The sequence below is a fragment of the Enhydra lutris genome, unplaced genomic scaffold (genome assembly GCF_002288905.1).
Source record: "Enhydra lutris kenyoni isolate GAN:26980312 unplaced genomic scaffold, ASM228890v2 scaffoldscaffold2, whole genome shotgun sequence".
In the NCBI taxonomy this organism is placed as follows: Eukaryota; Metazoa; Chordata; class Mammalia; order Carnivora; family Mustelidae; genus Enhydra; species Enhydra lutris.
The window spans coordinates 57,297,175-57,309,813 of record NW_019154086.1 but is presented as its reverse complement, the minus strand read 5'-3'; positions in this window follow the sequence as shown (position 1 = coordinate 57,309,813).

The window sequence follows — 12,639 nt, the reverse complement described above, 5'->3', positions numbered from 1 at the left end:
TTGAGACACCTAAATCTTTCCTAACACTGTTTCTCAGCATAGAATTTCTCACAGAGTTATGTCCACCAATATTACCTAATAGAGCAAGCTTTTAAATCTAGGAAGTGTACAAAACTACCAGTGTTAGCTAGGTCACCTTAACAAAGATCATAATTTAGTCTGTCATGGTATTTTGTTAAAGACTTTTTAAAATTGTGTTGTTAGTCACCATACGGTACATCATTAGTTTTTGATGTAGTGTTCCATGATTCATTGTTTGCATATAACACCCAGTGCTTCATGCATTCTGTGCCATCCTTAATACCCTTCAGCAGGCTCAGCCATCCCCCCCATGCTGCTCTTTTCTAAAACTCTCCATTTGTTTCCCAGAGTCCATAGTCTCTCATGGTTCATCTCCCACTCCAGTTTCTCCCCCTTCATTTTCCCCTTCTCCTAATGCTATTATTTCCCCTTATCCTCGATGCTATTCCTTATGTTCCACAAATAAATGAAACCATATGATAATTTACTTTCTCTATTTGACTTGTTTCACTTAGCATAATCTCCTCCAGTCCCATCCTAGCTGATGCAAAAGTTGGGTAATCATCCTTTCTGATGGCTGAGTAATATTCCATTGTATATATGGGCCACATTTTTTTTATTCATTCATCTGTTGAAGATACGGTATCTTGGCTTTTTCCACAGTTTGGCCATTGTGGACATTGCTGCTATAAACATTGGGGTATATGTGCTCCTTCTTTTCACTACATCTGTATCTTTGGGGTAAATACCCAGTGGTACAATTTGTGGGACATAGGATAGCTTTATTTTTAATTTTTTTGAGGAAACTCCACACTGTTTTCCAAAGTGGCTGCACCAATTTGCATTCCCACCCACAGTTATTTTTAAAGCTATCCTATAGCTGAGAATTATTGTATTGGAATCCAAAACTTACAAAGTTTCTCTAGCATTTGCCAAATTAATTTGGCCCCATTTCTCTGGCACCAACAAAACACCTGTGCAGTGACTGGCATCCATTATTTTCTTTCTATGGCTTATTTTGCATGTTTAGTATTTTTTTGTTTTTAGCATATTTAGAAGTGAAATAAGTAAAAAAAAAAAAATGACAATACCATAATTTAATTTTTAGTATAGGAAGCCCAACATATTTTATTTCATTTTTAACTTGACCCACCAACTGTATCATTCTTATTTTCCTTTGCTCCTAAGAAAGAAAATATAACTACCATTAATATAGCAAATGGAATCCTTACCATTCGTTTCATTTTGTCTTATTATCTTATAATTCCAAAAGCTTTGGCTGGCAGCTGGAGTCTGTTGATAAATGTGACCATGTCACTAGATGTATTTCCCAAGTTGCACAATGACATGGTTTTTTAAGTAAGAGTAGTTGTTGTAAAAATATTACTTCTTACTAATTACTAAATGTAGATAATGCCATAAAATTTATCTGAGTCTGGTAGATGGGACTGAATCAATCTACCATTATACCTAGAATCCTCAGTTATAATTGTGAGTTAGTAATATGGAATTGGTTAAGAATATAAATTCAGGGTGCCTGGATGGTCCAGTAAATCATGGTTCAACTCTTGGTTTTGGCTCAGGTTGTCATCTCAGGGTGTGAGATGAAGCCCCACATTGGGTTCTGGGCTCAGTGAGGAGCCTGCTTGGGGTTCCCACTCTCCTGTTCTCCCCCTCCTGCTTGTGCTCTCTCTAAAATAAATACATAAATATTAAAAAAAAAAGAACATAAACTCTTGTGTGACCAAGTCCTAGCTCTGTTACTTAATTTCTTTTGTCTCTGTATATTTTTATTCTCTCTGTGCTTCTCATTCCTCACCTATAAAATTAAGGTAATTATAATCATCTCATGCATGGGATTGATCATATTCAGAGAGCACATTGTAAGTGCTAAATAAGTTAGCTATTGCTTGATTAATATTTTTGATGTAGGTTTCTTTCATATTCAGGTTAGACCTATGTGAAGTACCCTAACTACCTCAGTGAACGACGATCTTCAGTGCATCCCTTTTTTATCCCCTCTTTCTCACAGTCAGGTGTGATCTATCACAAGTATTGGTAATATATGATAGTTCCATTTATATGCTCAACAATTTATTAAGCATCTTCACTATGCTAAGATTTGGTACTATCACTAGAAACTGTACCTATTTTACCAAATTATTTTAATATGAAAAAAAATCAGAGACCCCAAATAAGAACTGCAGCTTCAGTTCTCCCATTTGAAATGCCTCCAATGATATACATTGAAATTACACAAATAGATATAAATTAAGAACACATTTGCCTCTGGAAAGATTTGTATTAGTGTGTTTGAAATGGTTTTCTCTAGGTGGATATTATAGGTATTTAAAATTTTCTCCTTTTATTTTCTTTTTATTTTATCATTTTTATAAAGTAAATAATTTTAAATAAAAATGACTTTAAATTAGTAACATATTACCTTTACCTTGATATTGTAACTTTGTTTAATTATGATGCCAGCTAAATCTACTCTATAGAGTGATTAATCCACATAATTTTGTAATGTAGAAGGCACTTAAGTCAATTTTACATGAATGGAAAATACTACATAAATACAAGCAAGTATGCACAATTAGAGTATGACTGGCATAAAATAAGAATATTACGTCTAGTTGTCTAGAATGTAGCCTTATGATTTACTATAAAATGTATGAAGCACCTCCCTAGTGGTGGGTAGAATTTAATACTTATTAACCTCATCCAAATCTGGTCTCTCTCTGTAAAAATTAATTTAAAATAAGCTTATGTAATTCCTTTCCTTTTCTTTGGACAGGAAATGTATTTTTTTTTTTTTCAAATTTTATTGAGAAAGTCAAAACTACTGTTTTGGAGCTTATGTTACAGATCTTCTTGATGTTAATTTGATATATATTAAGTGAATATACTATGGGTAAATTTAATATTCAGAGTTTGAAAGGAAAACTTTTTTTTGAGTCAGAAAACTTTAAATACTCAACCAAACACTTAAAAACAATTTTATGCCTTTTGGAGAACACACAGAATGTAACACCTAAAAGCTGTCTCTAGGCTCTATTAAATGTTTGGGTTTTATCACATGAGTTGGACATTTGTTCCAAATTAATTACCTCTTTTCAGTTTTTATACAATGCATGTGTATTTTATGTCTCCCTTGCTTTGAGGGCTTTAAAATGAATGAAAAGTGTAATAGACTGGTTTGGATAAGATTCAGGCTTTTTGGCAGACTTCTAAGTAACAAGAGCCAGCCAGTGCTTAATCAAATAGTATATTTAAGTATCTGCGCTTTTTTTCTTTTAAATATTGAACCAATGTTGTTTAACTTGACTGTCCATCCATCTCATGAAAATTTCTGTTGTTTTTTAAATGATAAAATGTTTGGAAGAAAGTAGAACCTATCAGTAATCTAAATGCCCTTTTATTAGGGTGGTTATATTTCCAAAATGGATTTTTATTCATGTCAGTATTTTCCATTGTATCATAGAAAGAAAACCATGAAATGGATTTCTCTTTTCTCTTTTTTATCCACACAATTAACTTTCCCAATCTTTGAGACATATATTAACAAATCTTTGAGACATTTGTTAATATAAACATTTTCTTACACAGAAATATCATTTCCTTTGAGTAAGTGAAAACTTGAGGTTAAGAAGGAGCATGATATTGCTATCTATATTGGTATTCAAACACCTGATAATTTCTATTCTCCATATTGTTCAACCTGACTTTTAAATGAAAATTGCATTTTCCTGTTTTAGGTGAAGCTATATAGTATAATAGTATAGCTGGGAATGAGATGAAGCAGAAAAGTCTCATAGGCTTTTGTGACAACTCAAAACTTTTGGTACAAAAAAAATGTCAGTTTTGGTAGTGCAACCCCAATGACATAAAGTCCACTGTGATTAGTCACATGACCCTCTTGTAGTACCCTACTGAGATACTGTTATCATAGCATTGAAAGGCAAATCTTTAATTAGCAATAATCTTTAAATGCTACCTGTACAATGTCAAATGATGTATCATTTTCTCTAATAAAAGTCATCAGGGAGAAAGCAAGATTGCAGAGGAGTAGGAGATTGAAAAATCTTCAGGCCAGGAGTTTAGCTAGATAGTTATCAATCCACTCTGAACACCTACAAATTCAACAGGAGATAGAAGAGAAGAAGAGCAGAAATTATAGGAACAGAAAATCAACCACTTTCTGGAAGGTAGGATGTGTGGGGAAATGAATCTGAAGTGTGGAAAGATAGACCGTGGAGGGAAGGGCTGACTCCTGAAAGTGAGAGAGCAGCAGAGCACAAAATCAGAATTTTTAGAAGTCTGTTTCACTGAGGCACGTCGCTCCAGAGACTAAGCAGGGGGTGGAGCCCTCCTGGGGACAGTGTGGTCTCAGGACCTGTGGAGTCACAGAAAGACTGGGGGTGTCTGAATGTGGCAGAGCTCCCAGGTATCAGAGAGGGGTACCTGGCTACAGAGACAGAGCCGAGGAGTATGTTCTCAGCTCAGGGTTACCTTAAACTGTGATCCGAGGCACAGTCAAACCAATGCTTTTCGAGCAGGGACCCCACAAGTATCAGATCCAGAGAGACCCCCTCCTTCTTCTGACAAGAGGAGCAGCACAGGAGTGTGCAGCTGGAATCTGCTGAGTTTGGAGATTCCAAATGGCCAGGTAGCAGAGATATAAATGCTCAGTCACAGGCTGGGTGAACATGAGTGCAACCAGAGACAACCAGAGATGGGAGAGATTGACTGCTTTTCTCTGAGGGCACACTGAGGAGTGGGACCCTGAGCTCTCGGCTCCTACAGGCTGGAGATTTGGAGGCCGCCATCCTCATTCCCATCCTCCAGAGTGGTACAGAAAGTGTTCAGGGAACAAAAGCTACCAAGAGCAAACCCAAGCAGATAACTTAGCTGGGCCTCTGGCAAGAGTGGTGCAATTCCACCTGGGGCAAAGACATTTGAGAATCATTGCAAGAGGCCCCACCCCCAGAAGATCAGCAAGAACATCCAGCCAAGACCAATTTCACTGATCAATGAGAATTGCAGAACTCCAGAGCTAGGGGAAAGCAACACATAGAATTCATGGCTTTTTTCACATGATCCTTTAGTCTTTTAAAGTTAAAATTTTTAAATTTTATTTTTTTCTTATTCTATTTTTTAACTTTTGCTCTTCCTATTTTAACATTTTTTAAACTATTTTCTCTTATCAATTCCTTTTTTAAAAAAATCTTTAAAAATTTTCATTGTTATAGTCCTATTTTATCCCTTCATTGTATTTAACCATACTTTTTGTATACATATAGGTTTTTTTCTTTAAAATTTTGGGATACAATTTCATCTAGATCAAAATATACCTTAAATCATCAGGAACATGACAAGGATGCCCACTCTCACCACTCTTGTTCAACATAGTATTAGAAGTCCTAGCAACAGCAATCAGACAACAAAGAGAAATAAAATGTATCCAAATTGGCAATGAAGAAGTCAAATTCTCTCTCTTCGCAGATGACATGATTCTTTATATGGAAAACCCAAAAGACTCCACCCCCAAACTACTAGAACTCATACAGCAATTCAGTAACGTGGCAGGATACAAAGTCAATGTACAGAAATCAGTGGCTTTCTTATACACTAACAATGAAAATACAGAAAGGGAAATTAGAGAATCGATTCCATTTACTATAGCACCAATAATCATAAGATACCTGGGAATAAACCTAACCAAAGAGGTAAAGGAACTGTACTCGAGGAACTACAGAACACTCATGAAAGAAATTGAAGAAGATACAAAAAGATGGAAGACCATTCCATGCTTATGGATATAAAGAATAAACATTGTTAAAATGTCTATACTGCCTAGAGCAATCTATACTTTTAATGCCATTCTGATCAAAATTCCACTGGTATTTTTCAAAGAGCTGGAGCAAATAATCCAGAAATTTGTATGGAACCAGAAGAGACCCTGAATCGCTAAGGAAATGTTGAAAAACAAAAATAAAACTGGGGGCATCACATTACCTGATTTCAAGCTTTACTACAAAGCTATGATCACCAAGACAGCATGGTACTGGCATAAAAACAGACAAATAGACCAGTGGAACAGAGTAGAGAGCCCAGATATGGATCCTCAACTCTATGGTCAAACAATCTTCGACAAAAGAGGAAAAAATATACAGTGGGAAAAAGACAGTCTCTTCAATAAATGGTGCTGGGAAAACTGGCCAGCTACATGTAGAAGAATGAAACTCGACCATTCTCTTACACCGTTCACAAAGATGAGCTCAAAATGGATAAAAAACCTCAACGTGAGACAAGAATCGATCAGAATTCTAGAGGAGAACATAGGCAGTAATCTCTTCGATATCAGCCACAGCAACTTCTTTCAAGATATGTCTTCAAAGACAAAGGAAACAAAAGCAAAAATAAACTTTTGGGACTTCATCAAAATCAAAAGCTTCTGCACAGCAAAGGAAACAGTCAACAAAACAAAGAGGCAACCCACGGAATGGGAGAAGATATTTGCAAATGACAGTACAGACAAAAGGTTGATATCCGGGATCTATAAAGAACTCCTCAAACTCAACACACACAAAACAGATAATCATATCAAAAAATGGGCAGAAGATATGAAGAGACACTTCTCCAATGAAGACATACAAATGGCTATCAGACACATGAAAAAATGTTCATCATCACTAGCCATCAGGGAGATTCAAATTAAAACCACATTGAGATTTCACCTTACACCAGTTAGAATGGCCAAAATTAGCAAGACAGGAAACACCATGTGTTGGAGGGGATGTGGAGAAAGAGGAACCCTCTTACACTGTTGGTGGGAATGCGAGTTGGTGCAGCCACTTTGGAGGACAGTGTGGAGATTCCTCAAGAAATTAAAAATAGAGCTTCCCTATGACCCTGCCATTGCACTACTGGGTATTTACCCCAAAGATACAGATGTAGTGAAAAGAAGGGCCACCTGTACCTCAATGTTTATAGCAGCAATGGCCACCGTCACCAAACTGTGGAAAGAACCAACATGCTCTTCAACGGATGAATGGATAAGGAAGATGTGGTCCATATCCACTATGGAGTATTATGCCTCCATCAGAAAAGATGAATACCCAACTTTTGTAGCAACATGGACGGGACTGGAAGAGATTATGCTGAGTGAAATAAGCTAAGCAGAGAGAGTCAATTATCATATGGTTTCACTTATTTGTGGAGCATAACAAATAGCATGGAGGACAAGGGGAGTTAGAGAGGAGAAGGGAGTTGGGGGAAATTGGAAGGGGAGGTCAATCATGAGAGACTATTGACTTTGAAAAACAATCTGAGGGGTTTGAAGCAGCAGGGGGTGGGAGGTTGGGGGAACCAGGTGGTGGGTATTAGAGAGGGCATGGATTGCATGGAGCCTGGGTGTGGTGCAAAAACAAGGAATACTGTTATGCTAAAAATAAAAAAATAAATAAATAAATGAAAAGTTAAAAAAAAAAGAGCATAAATAAATATATATATACCTTAAATCTAGCACATGGCTTTGTTCTAGTCTCCAGCCTGATCACATTCTTTCTCTCTCTCTCTCTCTCCCTTAATCTTTTTTTTTTTTTTTGTTCTTCTTTTCTTCCCAACGAACTTATCAACTCCTTCTTTGGAATTTTTAAAAATTTTCATCATTACAGTCAAATTCCATCTCTTCATCGTGTTTAACTTTATTATTTTTGTGTGTGTGTGTGTATATATATATATATATATATATATATATAGTGTGTGTGTGTGTTTGTATATATATATGTATATATATACACATATATATGTTTTTCTTTCTTTAAAATTTTGAGAGACCAGAATACACCCAAAATCAAGTATGTGGCTCTGTTCTATTCACCAGTCTTTTATATATATATATATATATAATTTTCCCCTTTTCTTCTCCCCCCACTTCAGATTTGGATAGCATATATTTTTCTGGGGTCTTTGCCACCTTTTAATATTTTGTTTTCTCATTCATTTATTCTTATCTAGATAAAATGACAAGATGGAAAAACTCACCACAAAAAAAGAACAAGAGGCTTTACTGATGGCTAGGGACCTAATCAATATGGTCATTAGTAATATGTCAGAACTAGAGTTCAGAATGGTGATTATCAAGGTGCTAGCTGGGCTCAAAAAAAAAATGGGAGATATTAAAGAATCCCTTTCTGGAGAAATAGAAGAACAAAAATCTAACCAAGTTGAAGTAAAAAAAAGCTATTAATGAGGTGCAATAAAAAGTGGAGGGTCATACTGTTAGGATAAATAAGCAGAAGAGAGAATTAGTGATAGAGAAGACCAAATGATGGAGAATAGAGAAGCTGAGAAAGAGACAAAAAACTACTGGACCATGAGAGGAGATTTTGAAAGGTAAGTGATACCATAAGATGAAACAATATTAGAATAATTGGGATCCCAGCAGAAGAAAGAGAGAGACGGTAGAGGGTATATTGGAGCAAATTATAGTGGAGAATTTCCCTAATTTGGCAAAGTGAACAAGCATAAAAAATCCAGGAGGCACAGAGAACCCCTGTCAAAATCAAAAAATAGGTCAATACCCCATCATCTAATATTAAAACTTATTAGTCTCAGTGACAAAGAGAAAATCCTGAAAGCAGCATGGGACAAGAGGCCTGTAACAAACAATGGTAGAAATAGTAGATTGGCAGCAGACCTATCCACAGAGACCTGGCAGGCCAGAAAGGACTGGAATGATATATTCAGAGCACTAAATAAGAAAAATATCCAGCGTAGAATACTATATCCAGCTAGGCTGTCACTGAAAATAGAAGAGATAAAAAGTTTCTAGGACAAACAAAAATTAGAAGAATTTGTGAACAACAAGCCAGCCCTACAGGAAATATTGAAAGGGGTCTTCGAAGCCAAGAGACAGCCTAAAAGTAACAGATCAGAAAAGAACAGAGACAATATACAGTAACAGTCACCTTACAAGCAATACAATGGCACTAAATTCATATCTTTCAGAAGTAACCCTGAATGTAAGTGGGCTCAATGCCCCAATCAAAAGACACAGTGTATCAGAATAGATTTAAAACAAAACAAAACAAAAAAAAAAAAAAAAAAAAAAACAAGGCTGGGGCACCTGGGTTGCTCAGCAGGTTAAAGCCTCTGTCTTCAGCTCAGGTCATGATCCCAGGGTCCTGGGATCAAGCCCTACATTGGGCTCTCTGCTCACTGGGAGCCTGCTTCCCTTCTTTTCTCTCTGCCTGCCTCTCTGCCTTCTTGTGATCTCTCTCTGTAAAATGAATAAGTAAATAAATAAATAAATAAATAAAATCTTAAAAAAAAAAAAAAAAAACAAGACCAATCCATATGCTGTCTGTAAGAAACTCATTTTAGACACAAAGACAGCTCCAGATTTAAAGTGAGGGGGTGGAAAACAATTTAGTATGCTAATGGACATCAAAAGAAAACTGGGTTATCAATCCATACATCAGAAAAATTAGATTTTAAACCACAGGCTATAATAAGAGATGAGGAAGGACATTATATCATACTTAAAGGGTCTGTCCAACAAGACGATCCAACAATTTAAAATGTTTATGCCCCTAACATGGGAACAGCCAATTATATAAACCAATTAATAAAAAAAATTAAAAAAAAAAACCCATAGACAATAATACAATAATAGCAGGGGACTTTATCACCTCCCCCCTCACTGAAATGGACAGATCATCTAAGCAAAAGATCAAGAAGGAAATACAGGCTTTAAATGACACACTGGACCAAATGGACATCACAGATATATTCAGAACATTCCATCCCAAAGCAACAGAATACACATTCTTCTTTAGTGCACATGGAACATTCTCTAGAATAGATCACATCCTGGGTCATAAATCAGGTCTCAACTAGTACCAAAGGACTGAGATCATTCCCTGCATATTTTCAGACCACAATGCTCTGAAACTAGAACTCAATCACAAGAGGAAAGTTAGAAACAACTCAAATACATGGAGACTAAAGAACATCCTACTAAAGAATGAATGGGTCAACCAGGAAATTAAAGAATTGAAAAAATTCATGGAAACAAATGAAAATGAAAGCACAACTGTTCAAAATCTTTGGGACAGAGCAAAGGCAGGCCTGAGAGGAAAGCATATAGCAGAACAAGCCATTCTCAAGAAACAAGAAAAGTCTCAAATACACAACCTAATCCTACACCTAACGTAGCTGGAGAAAGAACAGCAAAGAAAGCCTAAACCCAGCAGAAGAAAAATAATAAAGATCAGAGCAGAAATCAATGAAATAGAAATCAAAAGAACAGAAGAACCAATCAACAAAACTAAGAACTTATTCTTTGAAAGAATTAATAAGATTGATAAACCACTGGCTAGACTTATCAAAAAGAGAAGAGAAAGGACCCAAATTAATAAAATCATGAATAAAAGAAGAGAGATCATAACTAACACTAAAGAAATACAAACAATTATAAGAACATATTAGGAACAACTATATGCCAGGAAATTTGACAATCTGGAAGAAATGGATGCATTCCTAGAGATGTATAAACTACCAAATCTAAACCAGGAAGAAATAGAAAACCTGAACAGACCCATAACCAGTAAGGAGATTGAAGCACTCATTAAAAATCTCCCAACAAACAAGAGCCCAGGGCCAGATGGCTTCCCAGGGGAATCCTACCAACCATTTAAAGAATCAATACCTATTCTCTTGAAACTGTTCCAAGAAATAGAAATGGAAGGAAAACTTCCAAACTCACTTAATGAGGCCAGCATTACTTTGATCCCAAAACCAGACAAAGACCCCATCGAAAAGGAGAATTACAGACCATTATCCTTGATGAACATGGATGCAAAAATTCTCACCAAAATACTAGCCAATAGGATCCAACAATACATTAAAAGGATTATTCATCATGACCAAGTGGAATTTAGTCCTGGGTGTCATGTTTGGTTCAACTTTCACAAATCAATCAATGTGATAAAATTCATTAATAAAAGAAAGAATGAGAACCATATGATACTCTCATAGATGTAGAAAAGGCATTTGACCAACTATAGCATCCTTTCTTGATCAAAACTCTTCACAGTGTAGGGATAGAGGGTACATACCTCAATATCATCAAAGCCATTTATGAAAAACATCATAGCAAATATCATTCTCAGTGGCGAAAAATTGAGAGCTTTGCCGCTAAGGTCAGTAACATGGCAGGGATGTCCACTATCACCACTGCTATTCAACATAGTACTAGAAGTCCTAGCCTCAGCAATCAGACAACAAAAAGAAATTAAAGGTATCCCAATCAGCAAAGAAGAAGTCAAACTCTCACTCTTTGCAGATGACATGATCCTTTATATAGAAAACCCAAAAGACTCCATTCCAAAACCGCTAGAACTTGTGCAGGAATTCAGTAAAGTGTCAGGATATAAAACCAATGTACAGAAATCAGTTGCATTTCTATACACCAACAGCAATACAGAAGAAAGAGAAAATAAGGAGTCAATACCATTTACAATTGCACCCAAAAGCACAAGATACCTCAGAATAAACCTAACCAAAGAGGCAAAGAATCTGTACTCAGAAAACTATAAAGTACTCATGAAAGAAATTGAGGAAGCCTCAAAAATGGAAAAACATTCCATGCTCATGGATCGGGAGAACAAGTATTGTGAAAATGTCTATGCTACCAAAAGCAATCTACACATTTAACACAATTCCTATCAAAATACCATCAATTGTTTTCAAAGAAATGGAACAAATAATCCTAAAACTTATATGGAACCAGAAAACCCCGATTAGCCAGAGGAATGCTGAAAAAGGAAGTTAAAGTTGGTGGCATCACAATTCCAGACTTCAAAGTCTATTACAAAGCTGTCATCATCAAGACAGTATGGTACTGTCACTAAAACAGACACATAGATCAATGGAACAGACTAGAGAGCCCACAAATAGACCCTCAACTCTATGGTCAACTAATATTTGACAAAACAAGAAAGACTGTCCAATGGAAAAAAGACAATCTCTTCAACAAATAGTGTTGGGAAAACAGGACAGACACGTGCAGAAAAGTGAAACTGGACCATTCCCTTACACCACACATGAAAATAGACTCAAAATGGATGAAAGACCTCAGTGTGAGAGAGGAATCCATCAAAATCCTTGAGGAGAACACAGGCAGCAACCTCTTGGCTCTCAGCCATGACAACTTCATCCTAGAAACATCACCAAAGGCAAGGGAAGCAAGGGCAAAAATGAACTATTGGGACTTCATCAAGATCAAAAGCCTTTGCACAGCAAAGGAAACAGTCAACAAAACCAAAAGACAACTGACAGAATGGGAGAAGATATTTGCAAATGACATATTAAATAAAGGTCTAGTATCCAAAATCTATAAAGAACTTATCAAACTCAACACCAAAAAGACAAATAATCCAATCAAGAAATGGGCAGAAGACATGAATAGACATTTCTGCAAAGAAGACATCCAGATGGCCATCAGACACATGAAAAAGTGCTCCACATCACTTGGCATCAGGGAAATACAAATCAAAACCACAATGAGATACCCCCTCACACCAGTCAGAATGGCTAAAATTAACAAGT